We start from the raw sequence: 17956 nt of genomic DNA, 5'->3' as shown, positions 1-17956 counted from the left end.
ATATTGCTTCCCTCAAGACAGTCCTTTTTTTTTCTATAAGGGAAACAACTTTACTCAGCATCATGTGAACTGCGTATTCCTCCATTCATACTTAGTGGTAATGAATGCATTTTTTGAGTAGTAGATTTAAAATTGACAAAACAAGCCAAATGTACTCATAAATAACCATTAAATTATACAGTTAATTTTTTACTGTTGGTGTCGTAAGAACATGATTAGTTTAATAGAAACATTTAAAAAATTCAAATTTAAAATTTAAAAAATTTTTTGTGTGTGTCCAGCACATAAAGAAAAGTTTCTCAACCTGTACCACTTAGTTGAAGCAATTTCTTGTTTTTATAGCGTGTAGGGATGCAACCTGAAAATTTTGCTTTAACAAGGAAGTGAGAAGATGGGCCCCTGTTCCAAACATTGGAGGAAACATAATTTTATTGTATATATTTTATTTATATACAGATATAATCATTGTACAAGAATATATAAATGTATTACAAGTAATTGCACATAAAAAGAGCTCATCATGCTAACAATAATCATATAATAATAATTACAATGTTTGTTAATTAGTGACCATTAGTCGATAATTATTCAGAAATCGTGAGATGCGGTCTGGTGTGATGCAGGCTTCAGAAAAAGTCCACTGGCACTCACAACACGACACGCAAGAATGGCACACTTACACAGAAACAAACACTTTAGATTAATTAAATAATTGTAAGTGAGGGATGTCATTTCTGGAGCACATTATTCTGTCTAGCGGTGAGTTTTTGCCATAGTTAGTCTTGTGGCTTGAAATAAAGAAGGTCCTATGCTGTCTAAGCTGATAAGGAGTAGTGGAAAAATTGATGTTGCTTGGAAGTTGAGGACAGTCAATGTAGTCACATCATGTAAGTGTACTTTTTACTTTAAAAAATGCAAAGTGGACTTCACAATCCTTTTGTTTTTAGTTATGTAAGCAAGTTGCAGCTGCAGCCGGTATGAACCACATCAACCGCAAATTACACAAAGAGGGCGCTGTCGCATAAAGGCTGCGGAATTCATTGGTAAAAATTATTGATTGTAAATAATTCCATCCAGCCGACTGAATTTTATTAAATAAAGAAATATTTTTTAAAGAGCCCCCCCAGTGTTTATCATATTTTTTTTTTTTTTTTTTTTTTTTTTTTTTTTTTTTTTTTTTTTGCCAAATCTATTTAAGTTGAGAAGAATTTTTTTAATATTGTTAAAGTAATTTTTAATTTTTTAACATCCTCAAAAAGTAACCCTAGGTTAGATGGATTATCAAAGTTGACCAAATTATTTTTGTAAATTGCAATTTAATTGAATTGAAGAAAGTAGATCACATTGGAATAATTTTAATGATAAATTTAAACATTGGGTCAATATTAAATTATACTCCATATTTGCTTAGTGTTCATAATTGACCATAATATTATTCCAATTAATTATTCTTTTTATCTAAGGTTTTTGGATGAGATGAAAAATTAATGTCATGAGCAAGATTCGAACCCATGATCATTGGCTTAATACGTCGCTGCTCCATCCACTCGAGTTATCATGACTTCGATCCACTGGACACTAACTTCCCATCTTGACCTACAACTTTTCGAAAGGTTTTGAAGGAGTTTTTTGAAAATATAGCAAAAAGAAATCAATCAAGACAGTTTGTTGATGAGTATACAAATTCTTATTCTTGTAAATCTTTGTTTTGTACTTTTTCATTTAATAAGGATAGCTCAAGTGGTTAGAGCAGCAGCGTATTGTCAAATCCTGCTCGTGTCACTAATTTTTTTATCTTAACCAAAAACCTTAGACAACAAGAATAATTAGTTAAATTATACAGTTCATGTTGAAGCTGCAGCCCCACTCTCAAGGCTTCCAGTTCTCTAGGCCCTGACCCACTAACTTTCTTCTTATAAACTATTAATGAAATGAAATCAGAACACAGCACAGTGTTAAACATGCAGTTTATGATTTAGAAATGCATAAATTTTTATTTTTAAAAACAATTTAGGTTACAAGAACAAGGGTTATGAAGATAGATGTCATTGTACACATCCTGGTATGTACACACTATAATATAGACAGATTTCTAATTTTGAAAGCAAAAAAATATAATTTTTGAGTAGTAGATTTAAAATTGACATAATAAGCCATATACTCATAAATAACCATTAAATTCATTTTATTATTTTTCCATTTAATGTTTATTTACTATTTTATTATTATTTAACTTTGTTTAAATGCCAGTTTCACAAGTACATTAAGTTGGCCTTGACAGACAGCATTTCTAGAATATATAATCACGCATCTCATACCGAGGACTTCTATTTTAAAAACCAATTTTACAAAAAAAAATTTAAAAACTATGCCCTAATTGAAAGTGACCATATGGCACAATTCTCCTTCTAATTTTGATAAAAATTCAAACTGATTTCCATGACGACTTTGATATTTGCAGTGGTTAAAAATATTTGCCTATTTTGACCAGTGTGCTATTCTTGATATTTACTTGCGGATGTAAGTACATTTTCATTTAATATTTAACATAAATGTAGTGTATTAAGTGTGTCACAGTATAATTGAATAAAAAAATGATCATACTAATGTCCATACTTTTCTTCACAATTGTTTCACTATTAATGATTAAATTTTCTGTACTTATGAACTGGTCGATTAAATAGAACAGTCAAAATATGTAGAATACATAGTTATTTTTTGTTTTATGTTAATCATTACTCACCAATAAGTTTGTAAGTGGTTAAAAAAAGAAATGACATGGTTTTGTTCTATTTTCAGATCTAATATCTTATTTATTGTCGAAGATAAAGGTAAGTAATTTTTTTAAGCAGTACTAGCTTTTATACAAACTGGTTTATTTAATTGTCCAATATAGGCAATTAGAATTTTATGGAAATAATTGTAAAGCATCACTCAACCATTGATACAAACATTTCTACAATAACTTTTACTCTGTCACATTGAGTTTCTTTCTCTTCTATTCCAAAGCTTAACAGTACATTCAAAATTGATAAAGTTTTCAAATTGGAAATTACTTAAAAATAACTTTTATGATCGGCTGTTTTATTATTATGTTCTGGTGTTATAAAACTTGTTTATCATAATTAAAATTTTACAGCCGTGCCTTTATGAAGTAAAGTTCCCATTATGAAGTAAACTATATTTTCCTTAAAATACATATTATTATTACATATAATCTTATTACAATACTTATGGTATGAATCGTTTAGTTACTATAAACAGATTTCTAGGGTATTTTAGCTAAAATAATATAACATACCATTATCTTAGGAATTAAACTTTTCACAATGATCCACAATCACCTACTCTATCTAACGCAGTCTTTGTTTGTCCACCTTGTTATGGGGTTGTCACAGTTTTTACACTAAGTATGTATTCTGCCTCACATTTTTAAGATTAAGATTTAAAAAAAGGTCGTCCTCTTTACTCTGTGCACCACAACCCATATTAAGTCTATTGTGCATCTCCATTGTTGTCTAGAGCTCCTCATTAAGCTTAATGCTTTTTACCAGATCCCAAGTCTTTTTGAAGGAATCCCATATGCATCCTAAGGCTTTTCCTCACCAAGAAGTATGGGCTTGAGCCTACATTTAAGGCATCTCACCAATAGTGGATGTGTTCCTCTATTTCTTCTTCTTTCTGGCAATGTTTGCACAGGCTTGATTCTGCCACCCCAAGTCTATGCCTATACCTCCTGAATCTGCAATGTCCAATTAGCAGTCCAACTATAATTCTAGTCCTAGCATGTCTTAACTCTTTTGCCGTTAGTTTCTGCAATTGATGAACTTTTTTGCATGCTTCTGTCCTGGGCTACTTCATCAGAGACTTATTTTTAATCCATGTCTGATTGATCCACATTTTTGGCAGTTTAGTATGCAACAAAAGAGGTTCAGGGCAGAAAAGTGTCCTCATTGAACTGTCCTCGGCCAATTTGTTGTCCTCTTCATTGCTCCTCTGCTCTGGTACTCAGACAAGAGTAATTTTGATGTTTTCCCCAATATCTGCTGGGCCTTAATGCAACTTAAAACACCCTGAACTTTACAATTGATGCAGTAATTACCCGTATTGCTGCCTGGCTGTCCACGCAGATGGCTATTCTTCTCTTAACAATATCTATCCTTTTAATCTCAGTTCAATAGCCACAGGATCCACTTGAAAGGCAGTGGCATATTGCCCAAGGCTTATATGTATTCCCATTTTTTGTTGATTTCCCAGTCACCCTCACACATTACACATTTACGACCATAAATAATTTCACACTATATTGAGCACAAAAATATTGCACAAAACATTGAGGTACTGCATTGTTCGAGTGGTTAAGGTGTCCTTGTTTTTGGCATGTAAGTGATCCTTGGTTCAAATCCCGGCATACCTTTTGGAATTTCAATTATCAATAATATTGAGAAATCATTATAAAGTTGTTTGACCACTTGTCCACGGAATACAACGGGTGCTTTGATTTAGAGGAAGGACTTTGTCACTTTTCTCATGTTCAATTCTGAGTAATACTCCAACTCGCTCTGTATATAGAGCCAAATCATTAGCTGTTAGTCTGTCAGCCTTCTTGCCATCTTCAGTGGTTGATCTGTGTTTTCTTTTTCATTATGCACTGAACATTATGAGATGATGTGAAAGTTTAATTTTAATAAAACCTTAAATGATACAGTGTGAGTTAATTCACATTTTACAGAGTATCACAATCACAATCTATCAATTTATACATCTTATTCTCTACAATCGAAATGTATACAACAATGTTTGCAAATTATGCCCTCATCAAAAATAACCATATGATACAATTTTTATTCCTTTTAATAATAAATTGCAAACTGATATCCATGACGACAAAAACCAGTTTGTTCTGATAAATATTTGTGGTTGGAACTTGCGAATTTATCTAATTGAATGTAAGTAGGCTTTCATTTCCTCTTTTATATAAAATGTACCATACTCAATATGGCCATGTATAATTCTGTACGAAATTGTCATATTGTTATAAAGACATACTTGTCTTAGCAATTGTATCTTTGCCAGCCCCCTGTGACAGTGAGGTCTCATTGGCATTACTTATAAACCAATCAGTTTAACAATACAGTCCAAATCTGTAGAATACATAATCCTCTGTTACTTACAAGTTGTGCCCAATAACCATTAGAAAGATTTGGATGTATATAGACTCAAATCTGCACTTGCATGTACATATATACAAACATGTGCAGGGTTTCATCATCATTCTCGTGGTCAACTGGCAATAACAACATTTGCAATAAATTCTCAGCAAGCCTCAAGAATCACCCACCCTGTGTGTTGGTAGTCTGGGGCAGATTTTGGCCTTACTTGTTCAACCACCAGGGTTGGAGCGGTAATGCAATGTATTGAAGCAAAAGAGTGGCAAATTTTAGCTGAATGCAATGGTTCCGAATTGGGATTGCTGCACTTTCATCATCCATTTATGAATTTTGATGTTCCTGTTGTTTTGGGTGATCATGTTACTTTAGATACTGGTACTGGGGTTGTACATACTCCGGATGCTGTCAATTCAGCACCCAATGCATGCACTTCCAAACTCATTCTTAAATACATTCTCTGCTACTACAAACCATTCACTGAATTAGTGTAGAGGTGAATATTCCCCCATAACTGTCTACACATATTATACAACTAACATAACTGAAGGTCAATGGGGTACTCAATATTCTGCCATTGACCCTCTCACACTACACATTCACGCTAATAAATACATCCACTCTCATCATACGCCACTATTAAAAAGACAGTTCAAATGTAGGGTTCTAACATGTTTCACTTTAAAAAAAGATTATATTGTAATTTTATTTAATGTGTACGATCTCTTCTTTGAGAAAAACAAATGAGTTAAAAGTACATAAGAAAGTCTAGCTCAGATTTTCAAGTTACAACCCTTTTGAAAATGCACTCAGCAAATCAACATGATATCAATTCACAAGGTATTATAAGTTCACTATTTGATGTGTTCATAATTCCAATTTGTCAACAAATCTTTTTTACTACATAATTGTAATAATAATAAAAAATAATTGTAATAATCAAAATGTGTAAACAAATTCTAACAGGACTAGCAATATTTATTGAATCTATTCTGTTAGGAAGTAAATGAGTGGTAGATTCTTTGTTTCCAAATTCTCTGTTGTGTTATAATATACATTACATTTATACCTACTTCTTACTTTCGAAAGGAGAACAATAACTGCAATGTATAACAGTCACACGATGCAATATTGTTTGCAGGTATTTGCTTAAGTAGCAAACAACTGTTCTATACATTAAACTGTATTCCTGTTATGTTACGTGTTAGATTGCAAACTGACAACACAAGCTGATTGTATCCTTAAGTCAAGGTAAACTACATGAAACAAAGTTCATTTAGTACTATGTAGTTTCATAAGAAGATTAAATTGGCTTTGACAATCAAAAATTTTAGATAATCAAGTACCTCACACATAGGCCTTCTATTTTAATATCACATTCATGTCTATAAATAATTTTAACCAATATATTCAACACAAAAAACATCAACTTTCCTATTGCTTCTAAAAATCAGAACAGGATACCTGGGTTTTAATCCTAGCATAACCTATGGAATTTATGTTGTCAGTTTTATGGAGAAAGTATGGGAAGGTGGTTTAACAGAATCAGAACAGAACACTCAAATTCTTTCTCTTGAGGTTCTTCAGTGGTCGAGTGGTTAGGGGATCTGACTTGTATGTGGCAAGCTAGTGGTCCTGGGTTTTAATCCTAGCATAGCCTATGGAATTTATGTTGTCAGTTATATGGAGAAAGTATGGGAAGGTGGTTTAACCACTTGTCCATGTCAACCAACCTCTGGGCAGGCATTATTTTTCTTTTTCTTGCTACTGTCCCCATGTTCAAAATTTTGGGTGACATTCCTACTCGTTCTCTACAAGGAACCAAGTTAGGCTGCTTGCCATCTTCAGTGGAAAGTCAGTGTTTTTCCCCCTATGTCCTTTTTTAGTACAAAATCTGCCACTTAAGATTATAAGATGACTATTATGCACTTCATTGTATAAATTACAAATGGCTAAACTAGACAGAAATGATAGGGAAAAGTTAAACAACATTCCTTCCCACTGTTGATTTTTTTTCTTTCTAGAAAATGGTCATATGATGCAAATTTTCACATTAAATTGCAAACTCATTTCCATAGCGATATAAGACCAGTTTGTCTTTTGAATTATTTCATGAGAAAGTGTTTAAAAGTCAGTGCTCCTTACTGTGTTTTTAAAACGTAAGTAATTTCTATTTATCCTAATATTTCCTATTATATACTGTGAGCATCACATTCTGACGATGTTACACATTTTGAGCATGTGTGTAGTTGGTGTAACTGTTTTTATACCCTGCTTTCTCTTGATTCTATCAATTTGTACATACACTCTGACAGCCTGTTTGCGTTCTCTTGCCATCAATCGGTTATTGATTTTTACAATCAAACCTATGATTTTATTGTGTTACATTATTTTATTTAATTTTTTTATTTATTTTATTTTATTTTATTTTTTTTTTAAACTTTGATGCCACGAATTACTAAATAATTTCCATGGCAACATGAATCAGTTTATTTCCTGACAAAAAAAAAAGTTAAACTAATTTATGTATGCACTAAATCTGTGTGTTACTGTTGTATGTATCGTTAATGTGTAAATTCTGAATGTTGTTTACCTTTTACAAACTAACAGCAGTACATTCAAATCTGACATTGTTACTTGTTCATTATGATTGACTTTCCAGAATTTAAAAAAACCTGACAAATTGACCAGTAATGGTAATGAGGATACTAGGAAGCGGGGTTTGTATACCCAGGCACTGCAGCCTTCTGGCTTATTGTACCTTCCTAATTCCTTAGTTCAGTGCAATAGACTCAATCCTTCTCCTTAAAAGTATCAGGTCATTAATTGTCACTGCTACAATTTCATTCCCTAGGTAACTTCTTATCAAAGATTATTGATTAGATTCCTTGGTGTTTAACTTCATTTTTTAATTGCAGCTTTTCATAATAGAATCATAAGCCTTGTATTTCTCTATGTTTCTTTCCTTGGTGAAAGCAATTAGGATGGTTTTTAGGGGTTTGCTTTATGTCCCGTTGTGAACACCATGTTCCGTGTTTAGTGCACTTTGGGTGAGCTCTTTTAATGTTAAGTCGAAATTTCCCCTGACTAGCATGCCAGTATTATTTGCATAGCCTTGGGCATAGATTCTGCTTTCATTTAGTTTGCATATGAGGTCATCCACTACCACATTACACAGCAGAGGCAGAAGAATTCCTCCTTGCAGACACCCTCTCGCCACTGCTGCTTCTACTTTTTCGTGGAACATGGAGCCCTGCACTTTTCTTTTTTTAGCATTGATTTATCCATCTGCAGCAGGTTTTATCTGTTCCTCACTGTTTGAGTGATATAACCATTGCTTCAAAAGGAGTATTGTCAAATGCTCCTTCAATGTCTAAGAATATTCCTAATGCTATTTCTTGGTTGTTCAGTGAATCCTCTAATTGTATTGTTAATCAGTGTAGTGCTGATTCTCAGGATTTTCCTTTCTGATAGGCATGTTGATACTTACAAAGGGGTTTTTCTTTTAGAGAGCTGCCCCACATGTTTTTCAACTATCCTTTCGAATGTTTTGAGCAGAAAGGATGTTAGACTGATCAACCTATATGTGTAGTTTTTCTGTGCAACATTTGGAATAGAAACTACTTTTACAGTTTTCCATGTGCTTGGGATGTATCCCATTGCCAGGCAGCTTCTGTATATATTTACAAGCAGGGTGATTAATGTTATTTTTCCCTTATGTAGGAGTACTGGGTATATCCTGTCTGTTACTGGAGTTTGAGTGTGGTTGTCGATAGCCCATTCAATATTTTCTTAGGGGATTACTGTTTAGTGTTTTGGCTATTAGCCAATCTTCCCTGCTGGCTTTCTGGTCTTTGACATGTTCAGTAATTGTCCCTTGTGTTCAGGTTGGCAGTAGTTTTTGATTTCGTAAAGTGCATAGTTATTAGAATTTCTAATGTTTCCTTTGTGATTTGTGTATGTTTTGATGGGGTTTAGCGGGTCTTTGGCAAGGACTTTGTGGAGTCTACTTGCTTCAGTGATGTTTTCAACTTTTCTGTAGTATTTCCTCCATGATTCTTGTTTCACTTTTTAACTAACTGAAATGTATAACTGTCACATGATTTATTTGCTTAGGTAGCAAACGTTTATAAATTATATTGCGCCCTATTCCTGTTATGTTACGTGTTAGATTGCAAACTGACAACACAGGCTGATTGTACCCACAAGTCAAGATAAACTACATGAAACAAAGTTCATTTAGTACTATATAGCTTCATAAGAAGATTAAATTGGCTTTGACAATCAAAATTTTTAGATAATCAAGTATCTCACACCTAGGCCTTCTATTTTAATATTACATTCATGTCTATATATTATTTCAACCAATATAATCGACACAAAAGCATCAACTTTCCTATTGCTTCTAAAAATCAGAACAGGACACCCAAGTACTTTCTAATGAGGTTCTGCCGTGGTCGAGTGGTTAGGGGATCTGACTTGTATGTGGCAAGCTAGTGGTCCTGGGTTTGAATCCTAGCATAGCCTATGGAATTTATGTTGTCAGTTATGTGGTTTAACCACTTGTCCATGACAACCAACCCCTTTGGGCAGGCATTATTTTTCTTTCTCTTGCTACTGTCCCCTTGTTCAAAATTTTGGGTGACATTCCTACTCATTCTCTTCATGGAGCCAAGTCAGGTGTTTAGGTCAGGCTTCTTGCCATCTTCACTGGTGAGTTTTTTCCTCTCACGTATTTCCGTTTTACTACAAAACACCACTGAAGATTATAAGATGACTATTGTGCACTTCATTGTATAAATTACAAATGGCTAAACCAGGCAGAAATGATAGGAAAAAGTCAAATACCTTTCCACTGTTGATTTTTTTCTTTCTAGAAAATGGTCATATGATGCAAATTTTCACATTAAATTGCAAACTCATTTCCATAGCGATATAAGACCAGTTTGTCTTTTGAATTATTTCATGAGAAAGTGTTTAAAAGTCAGTGCTCCTTACTGTGTTTTTAAAACGTAAGTAATTCCTATTCATCCTAATATTTCCTCTTATATATTGTGAGCAGTGCATTTTGACAGTTTAACTAACACATTTTGAACATGGGTGTAGTTGGTGTAACTGTTTTTATGCTCTGTTTTCTCTTGATTCTATCAAATTGTGCATACAATCTAACAGTCTGTTTGTGTTCTCCTGTCATCAATCGGCTATTGATTTTTACAATCAAATTTATGGTTTTATTCTGTTACATTTATTTTTTATTTTTATTTTTTATTTATTTTTATTTTTTGAAAACTTTGATGTCATGAATTACTAAATAATTTCCATGACAACGTGAACTGAAACAACATTTTCTTGATAAACAAAAAAGTTAAACTAATTTATGTACACACTAATTCTGTGTATTACTGTTGCGTGTACTGTTAATGTGTAAATTATGAATGTTGTTTACCTTTGACAAACTAACAGCAGTACATTCAAATCTGACATTGTTACTTGTTCATTATGATTGACTTTACAGAATTTAAAAAAACTTGACAAATTGACCAGTAATGGTAATGAGGATACTAGGAAGCGGGGTTTGTACTCCCAGGCACTGAGGCATTCTGGCTTATTGTACCTTCTTAATTCCTTAGTTCAGTGCAATAGACTCAATCCTTCTCCTTAAAAGTATTAGGTCTTTAACTGTCGCTGCTACAATTTCATTCCCTAGGTTTTTTTTTTCTGTATGTTAGGGTAAATCTCCATTGAGCCGTTGCTGCGCAATGATATGGGTGGTTGTTTCCTCCTCCTCATTGCGTACAAGCCCATGTTGTATAGAGGTTTTCTCAGATGCCAATAGTTCAATCATTCCTCTGAGTCTGGCCTTGTCCAACTGCAGCAGTGAACTTGACAGAGTTGGTGAGGGTTGTTTTAGCTTAAGTTACTGTGTCTAGTGCTGCTAGTTTATCCACTTCTCCTTTTGTTTTGTTTGGATCCATTCTGCGATGGAGGATTCTATCCTCTTCCAGCTCCTCCTCTGGCCAGACTGTCTGTTACCCAAAATTCCCCTATGCCCTGGCACCCAAGATATCATCAGGATGTTGTGTTGTCCCCAGGTTTTGGAGATTTTGGATGCATTCACTGATTAATTTTGATGTGATTCTTTTACATGCTAATGCTTTAATGGCTGTTTGGCTATCTGATCTTAAGAGGATTTTTTGTCAGTGTAACCTCTTTTAAGATTTTCCAGAGCATAAACATTGATTTCTGCTTGAAAGACCGAAGTGTACTTCCATAATGAGTTTGATTGCTCATGTTTTGGGCTTGTACAGAAAACGCCCAATCCGGTTCCTTCGTTTGTTTTGGAGCCATCTGTATACCATATCATTGTATCTGATACTCTCCTGAGTTCTTCCTCTCCTTTATAATCTGTTGAGACTTTATATGATGTTGTAAAGAATGTTTTCGGGATCATATAATTAGTCCCCATTTCTAATAATGGGTGTTTGATTTTATTAATTATGGTTGTGTGCTCCTGTGCAATTTGATTGTATTTGGAGCTTAACTGAGCTTTTCCTAGCCTCTCCTTGCATAAATGTTTCAGTGGACGTAGGTTTAGCAAAGTTTCTGGTGCACTTGTAGGGTTTGCTCCTGTGATTCATAGGTTTGCTAGTCTTTGTATGCTGTTTAATGATGAGTAGCTACTTTTTGTTGAGCTTTGGTCCACCAGATTAATAGGTTATTTTGGGGTCTTATTACTGCCATAGCCAACAGGCCATTTCGGTTTTAATCCTCAAGATTTTCGTAGAGTTCTTCTTGTGGTCATTACCAATATTTTACTTTTTACAGTAGTATGCTGCAGGTGTGGGTTTCAGGCTATCTTCTTAACAAAGATTATTCCTAGGTATTTAACTTCGGCTTAAATTCAACTATTTTAATTGTAGCATTTCATAACAGAAACGTAAACCTTGTCTTTCCTTATATTTCTTTTCGTGGTGAAAGCAATTAGGATGGTTTTTGAGAGGCTTGCTTTACGTTCCCTTTGTGAACACCATGTTCCACCGTGTTTAGTGCACTTTGGGTAAGCTCTTTTAATGTTGTGTCGAAATTTCCCCTGACTAGCATGCCAGTATTATCTGCATAGCCTTGGGCATAGATTCCGCTTTCATTTAGTTTGCATATGAGATCATCCACCACCACATCGCACAGCCGAGGAGAGAGAATTCCTCCTTGCAAACACCCTCTCGCCCCTGCTGCTTCTACTTTTTCGTGGAACATGGAGCCCTGCACTTTTCTTTTTTTTAGCATTGATTCTATCCATCTGCAGCAGGTTTTGTCTGTTCCTCAGTGTTTGATATAACCATTGCTTCAAAAGGAATATTGTCCAAGAAGATTCGCAATGCTATTTCTTGGTTGACTAGTGAATCGTCTATTTGTATTGTTAATGGGTGTAGTGCTGATTCACAGGATTTTCTTTTCTGATAGGCACGTCACTGTTTGAAATACAGCGGGTAGTGAATGTAATATCAAAAACTTATTGGTTAAAATTGTTAGTTAGTACAAATGCTAAACGCTTCTCACCTCTTTTGTGGTGTTTGTGCTGTTCCATTCCTCACTGTGTGAGTTAGCATCAGTTCTAATGATTAATTGTATATTCTTGTGCCTGCAATATTGTACCAGGTCCTCAGTTTCCTTTGGTGGCGAAGGTCCCGATGAGTCAAAACGCATGTAGGTCGAAGCATTCCTTGATGGTTGATCTGTGTTATTTCCTCTTGTCTATGAAGTTTTTGTTGGGCACTGAAGATTATGAAATATCCTGAAAGTTTAATTTTAATTTAACCTCAAATAATACAGTGTGAGTTAATTCAAATTTTATAGTGAATCTAATCTGTCATTTTATAAATCTTATTCTCTATTGCCAATCAAAAAGTTTACAACAATGTTTGCAAATTATGCCCTCATCAAAAATGATCATATGATACAATTTTTATTCCTTTTAATAATAAATTGCAAACTGATATCCATGACGACAAAAACCAGTTTGTACTGAAAAATATTTGTGGTTGGAACTTGCGAATTTATTTAATTGAATGTAAGTAGGTTTTCATTTCCTCTTTTATATAAAATGTACCGTACTCAATATGGCCATGTATAATTCTGTAGGAAATTGTCATATTGTTATAAATACATATTTGTCATAGTTGTATCTTTGCCAGCCCCCTGTAACAGTGAGATATCATAGGCATTACTTATAAACCAATCAATTTAACAATAGTCAAAATCTGTAGAATACATAATCCTCTGTTACTTACAAGTTGTGCCCAATAACCATTAGAAAGATTTGGATTTATATAGACTCAAATCTGCACTTGTATGTACATATAATACAAACATGTGCAGAGTTTTCATCATCATTCTCGTGATCAATGGGCAGTAACAACATTTGTAATAAATTGTCAGCAGGCCTCGAGAATCACCCACCCTGTGTTGGCAGTCTGGGGCAGACTTCAGCCTTACTTGTTCAGCCACCAGGGTTGAAGGGGTAATGCAATGTATTGCAGCAAAGATTGCCAAACATTAGCTGAATGCAATGGTTCCGAATTAGGATTGCTGCACTTTCATCACCCATTTATGAATTTTGAAGTTCCTGTTAAGATGCTGGTACTGGGGTTGTACATACTCAGGATGCTGTCAATTCAGCACCCAATGCATGCGCGTCCAAACTTGTTCTTAAATACATTCTCTGCTACTACATACCATTCACTGAATTAGGGTGGAGGAGAATATTCCCCCATAACTGTCTACACATATTGTACAACTAACCTAACTGAAGGTCAATGGGGTACTCAATATTGCGCCATTGACCCTCTCACACTACACATTCACGCTAATAAATACATCCACTCCCATCATATGCCACTATTAGAAAGAGGGTTTACATTTAGGGTTCTAATTTGTTTTACTTTAAAAAAATTATATTGTAGTTTTATTTAATGTGTATGACCTCTTCTTTGAAAAAAACAAATGAATTAAAAGTACATAAGAAAGTCTAGCTGAGATTTTCAAGTTACAATTCTTTTGAAAATGCACTCAGCAAAATCAGTTTAACATAATGTCAATTCAGCACCCAGTGCTTGCATTTCCACACTCATTTTTAAATACATTCTCTCTTACAACATACCATTCACTGAATTAGGGTAGAGGTGAATATTCCTCCATAACTGTCTACACATATTGTACAACTAACCTAACTGAGGGTCAATGGGATACTCAATATTCTGCCATTGACCCTTTCACACTACCCATTCACGCTAATAAATACATCCACTCTCATCATAGCCTATGGAATTTATGTTGTCAGTTATGTGAAGAAAGTACGGGAAGGTGGTTTAACCACTTGTCCGTGACAACCAACCCTTCTGGGCAAGCATTTTTCTTATCTTGCTACTGCCCCCATATTCAATTTTGGGTGTTTAGGTCTGTCACGCTTCTTGCCATCTTCAGTGGAAAGTCAGTGTTTTTCCCCTGTATATTTCCTTTTTACTACAAAACCAACCACTGAAGATTATAAGATGACTATTGTGCACTTCATTGTATAAATTACAAATGGCTAAACCAGACAGAAATGATAGGAAAAAGTCAAATACCTTTCCACTGTTGATTTTTTCTTTCTAGAAAATGGTCATATGATGCAAATTTTCACATTAAATTGCAAACTCATTTCCATAGCGATATAAGACCAGTTTGTCTTTTGAATTATTTCATGAGAAAGTGTTTAAAAGTCAGTGCTCCTTACTGTGTTTTTAAAACGTAAGTAATTCCTATTTATCCTAATATTTCCTCTTATATACTGTGAGCAGTGCATTTTAACAGTTTAACTAACACATTTTGAACATGAGTGTAATTGGTGTAACTGTTTGTTTTTATGCCCTGCTTTCTCTTGATTCTATAATTTGTGCATACAATCTGACAGTCTGTTTGAGTTCTCGTGCCATCAATCGGCTATTGATTTTTACAATCAAATTTATAATTTTGTTAAATTTTTTTTAAACTTTGATTTCATGAATTACTACATAATTTCCATGGCAACAAACCAGTTTATTTCTTTATAAAAAATATATTTTAAACTAATTTATGTACGCTCAAGTTAAGTGTTAATTCTGAATGTACGTAGTGTTTACCTTGTACAAACTAACAGCAGTATATTCAAAACTGACATTGTTACTCGTTCTTTATTACTACTGACATTACAGAATTTAAAAAAAAAAAAAAAAAACTGGGCAAATTGACCAGTACATCTTACAATGAAGCATCCCTAACAATCTCTCTCTAGCTTTTAAACAAAGCTTGTCAACTTTATTGCTATACTTTTCCTAATTAAATCTTTTTACATTTTGTTTAAAACAATCTAGTAACTAACATATAATTCAAACTTTTAAACTCTTACAGTCTTAATAAAACTGTGCATAAATTAGAAATATGTTACAAAACTCACAATATTTTTTTTATAATCAAACGGCAGGATTCATAGTTTATTGAGTAATTATTTTAAAAATTGTAAATAATTCAGTAATTAAAATTAAAGACGGTAGATCATTTTAATGAATTATTTTTTATTATTTTCAGATTATTCGTTTGTAATTAATATAATTACAGTTGATTACTATTCAACTGTTGAAGTTGTGCTTGTGTAAGTAATAATTTTTTTCTAACATTGTACTTAAGTATGCATTTGAAAAGCATTTTATGTGACATCAACATATATGAAACACATGTTGAATCAGCTCTGGATAAATTTTAAGGTCAATCTACACTTGGGCTTTTGATGTTACTCAAATTGCTAGGGATTCCTTTCTGAAGATGGCACAAAGGCAAAATGCATTTGAATAACATCAAGTATAGATGGACCCAGTGCTGATTCATGGTTTAACCGACTTTCTGACCAACACCCACCAACAACAATAAACATTTTTATTTTATGATGATTAGTAAAATCAACATATAAAATGTGGTCATATAATGCAAAAGATCTTTTATGTCAATTATTTAAATGTTAACAAAACCAAATATTTTAAACTCGGTTTTTCTATTCTTTTGTAGATCTTGTTTTTCTTTATTCGGTTATCTTTTTTATTATGATTGACAAAATATTGGAATTTTTGGAAGCGTGTAAGTACAGATTTATTGCATAACATAGTCACTAATATTAGTTCTCCCATTTTTCTATTCATTCTGTAAGAAATTTGATGATTCTATTGTACCCTCTTCCAAATTTAACTAAAATTCCCATTAAATATGACGATCTATCCACACCAATCATTTCAACAAGTGTTTACTGATTCGCAGACTAACAAAACATTACCAATAACAATATACAGTATTTAGACAAAAAACACAAAATCCTGTTCAGCCAAAATTTCCATTAAAACACACTGACAATGATTATTCAGTCTGCAACTCAAAAAACAATAGAATAAAGATTGTCCACAATGGGGAGAAAAAAAGGTGATAAAAAGAAAAAGATTGCAATTGCAAACCGCACATAACAAGTTTTGAATTTAAATTTTCTGACTTCTTCTTTATTTGTTAAATGTGCTTAATTTAATAACAAAAATATAATTTTAAATCATCATTAATATTTTTCTTTTCCAGATGCTGTTTTATGTTTTGCTGTTTTCATCATTGATGCTTGCATTGGTGGTTTAATCTAAATTTCTGTAAGTAAACAGTTTTTCTTCCTTTATTATTAGCATATAAAATGTTTGTTTTTACATTACACATTGGAATTTGAAGAAGAGAAAAATAGTTCATATTTATGTTTCAAACACAGCCAATCTTAAAAATTTAATAGCAATATTTCTCTTCAGCAAACAATTTTATTTTGAAAAAAAAATCAATATTAATGAAAAAGCATGAAACAAAGATTTACAAGTATAACTAGAATTTGTAAACTCATCAACAAACTTGTTTCATTTTCCCCCTCTTTTTGCCATAATTTCAAAAAAACTTTTTCAAAACATTTCAAAAGGTTGTAGGTTGAGATAAGAAGTTGGTGTTCAGTGAATTAATTTAAATCATTAATATGGTCATTTATGATTGCTAAACATATATGGATTAAACTAAATGATTTTCAGGTACATCGTAATCCAGAAATTTAAGTAAATTTCATTCTTGGAATTTTTTTTTCCTCATTTTACAACATAAATGTAAGTACAATTTTTTAATACTAGTTGATATTATTTAGCATAGTTGGGTAATGCATGTTTTGGAGAAAAAAAAATATATATCTGACATCTCAAGCATTCATCTTGCTATTGATATCATTTGGCAATAAACCATTAAAAATTACCAATTTATTGACAATATTTTAGTAATATTATAAATTTCCAGAGACATAGTGTTACTGTGCTATTTACGTGTTAATATTGTCAAACATTGAAAAAATATAAAATACTTATTATAAGTTTGATGGTAGAGAGGCATCGGTGGCCACAATTCTTAAGGTGTTTGTAAGGTGACTCATCACAATAAGGGCCCCTGAGTTCAAATTTTGCCGGTCTTGAATTCCAACCCAATTGGCTTGCCCAAACAAATGTTTCAAAAATTCCCCTGGGGGGGGGACTTCTGCTGTTGCAAAACCTGTTAAAAAAAAAAAAATGTCACTAACATATAAAATGAACTTTTTTGTTTTATTTGAATTTTAAGGTGGAACAAAATAAATTATCTATCAGTATTGACAAGTTTGGTTCTCATACCTTTCTATGCTATTAATTATTGCTAAAGATTTTTTTTTCTTTTCCAGTTTTCTTTTT

General features: G+C 33.0%; 2 long non-coding RNA genes across 8 annotated transcripts in view; one reads left to right on the top strand and one right to left on the bottom strand.

The window, feature by feature from the left end:
* The first annotated feature begins 9 nt into the window (after positions 1–9).
* On the top strand, positions 10–17599 carry LOC106673103. Of its 3 annotated transcripts, XR_001341353.2 has the most exons (8): positions 10–97; positions 593–887; positions 948–1043; positions 2015–2520; positions 2800–2831; positions 15771–15834; positions 16797–16861; positions 17279–17599. It is a non-coding gene; the product is annotated as an uncharacterized LOC106673103 (long non-coding RNA). The 3 variants fall into 3 exon arrangements; XR_002910432.1 differs by lacking the exon at positions 10–97 and having other exon boundaries at positions 824–887; positions 2015–2062; XR_002910433.1 differs by lacking the exons at positions 10–97; positions 2015–2520 and having other exon boundaries at positions 824–887.
* LOC106673102 overlaps positions 11885–17956 on the bottom strand; it is a 15227-nt gene continuing 9155 nt past the window's right edge. For 3 of the 5 annotated variants that reach the window (XR_001341348.2, XR_001341351.2, XR_001341350.2), the window contains exons 4-5: positions 17599–17783; positions 11885–12960 (exon numbers count right to left, since the gene is read on the bottom strand). This is a non-coding gene — a long non-coding RNA (uncharacterized LOC106673102). Of the gene's footprint in view, positions 12961–16772; positions 16860–17598; positions 17784–17956 lie in introns of those variants that run through there. The other 2 variants (XR_001341349.2, XR_001341352.2) reach the window with 2 other exon arrangements.

The sequence above is a fragment of the Cimex lectularius genome, unplaced genomic scaffold, assembly GCF_000648675.2.
Source record: "Cimex lectularius strain Harlan isolate CLEC.00 unplaced genomic scaffold, Clec_2.1 scaffold205, whole genome shotgun sequence".
Classification (NCBI taxonomy): domain Eukaryota; kingdom Metazoa; phylum Arthropoda; class Insecta; order Hemiptera; family Cimicidae; genus Cimex; species Cimex lectularius.
This window is presented reverse-complemented; position numbering and strand designations above follow the sequence as displayed.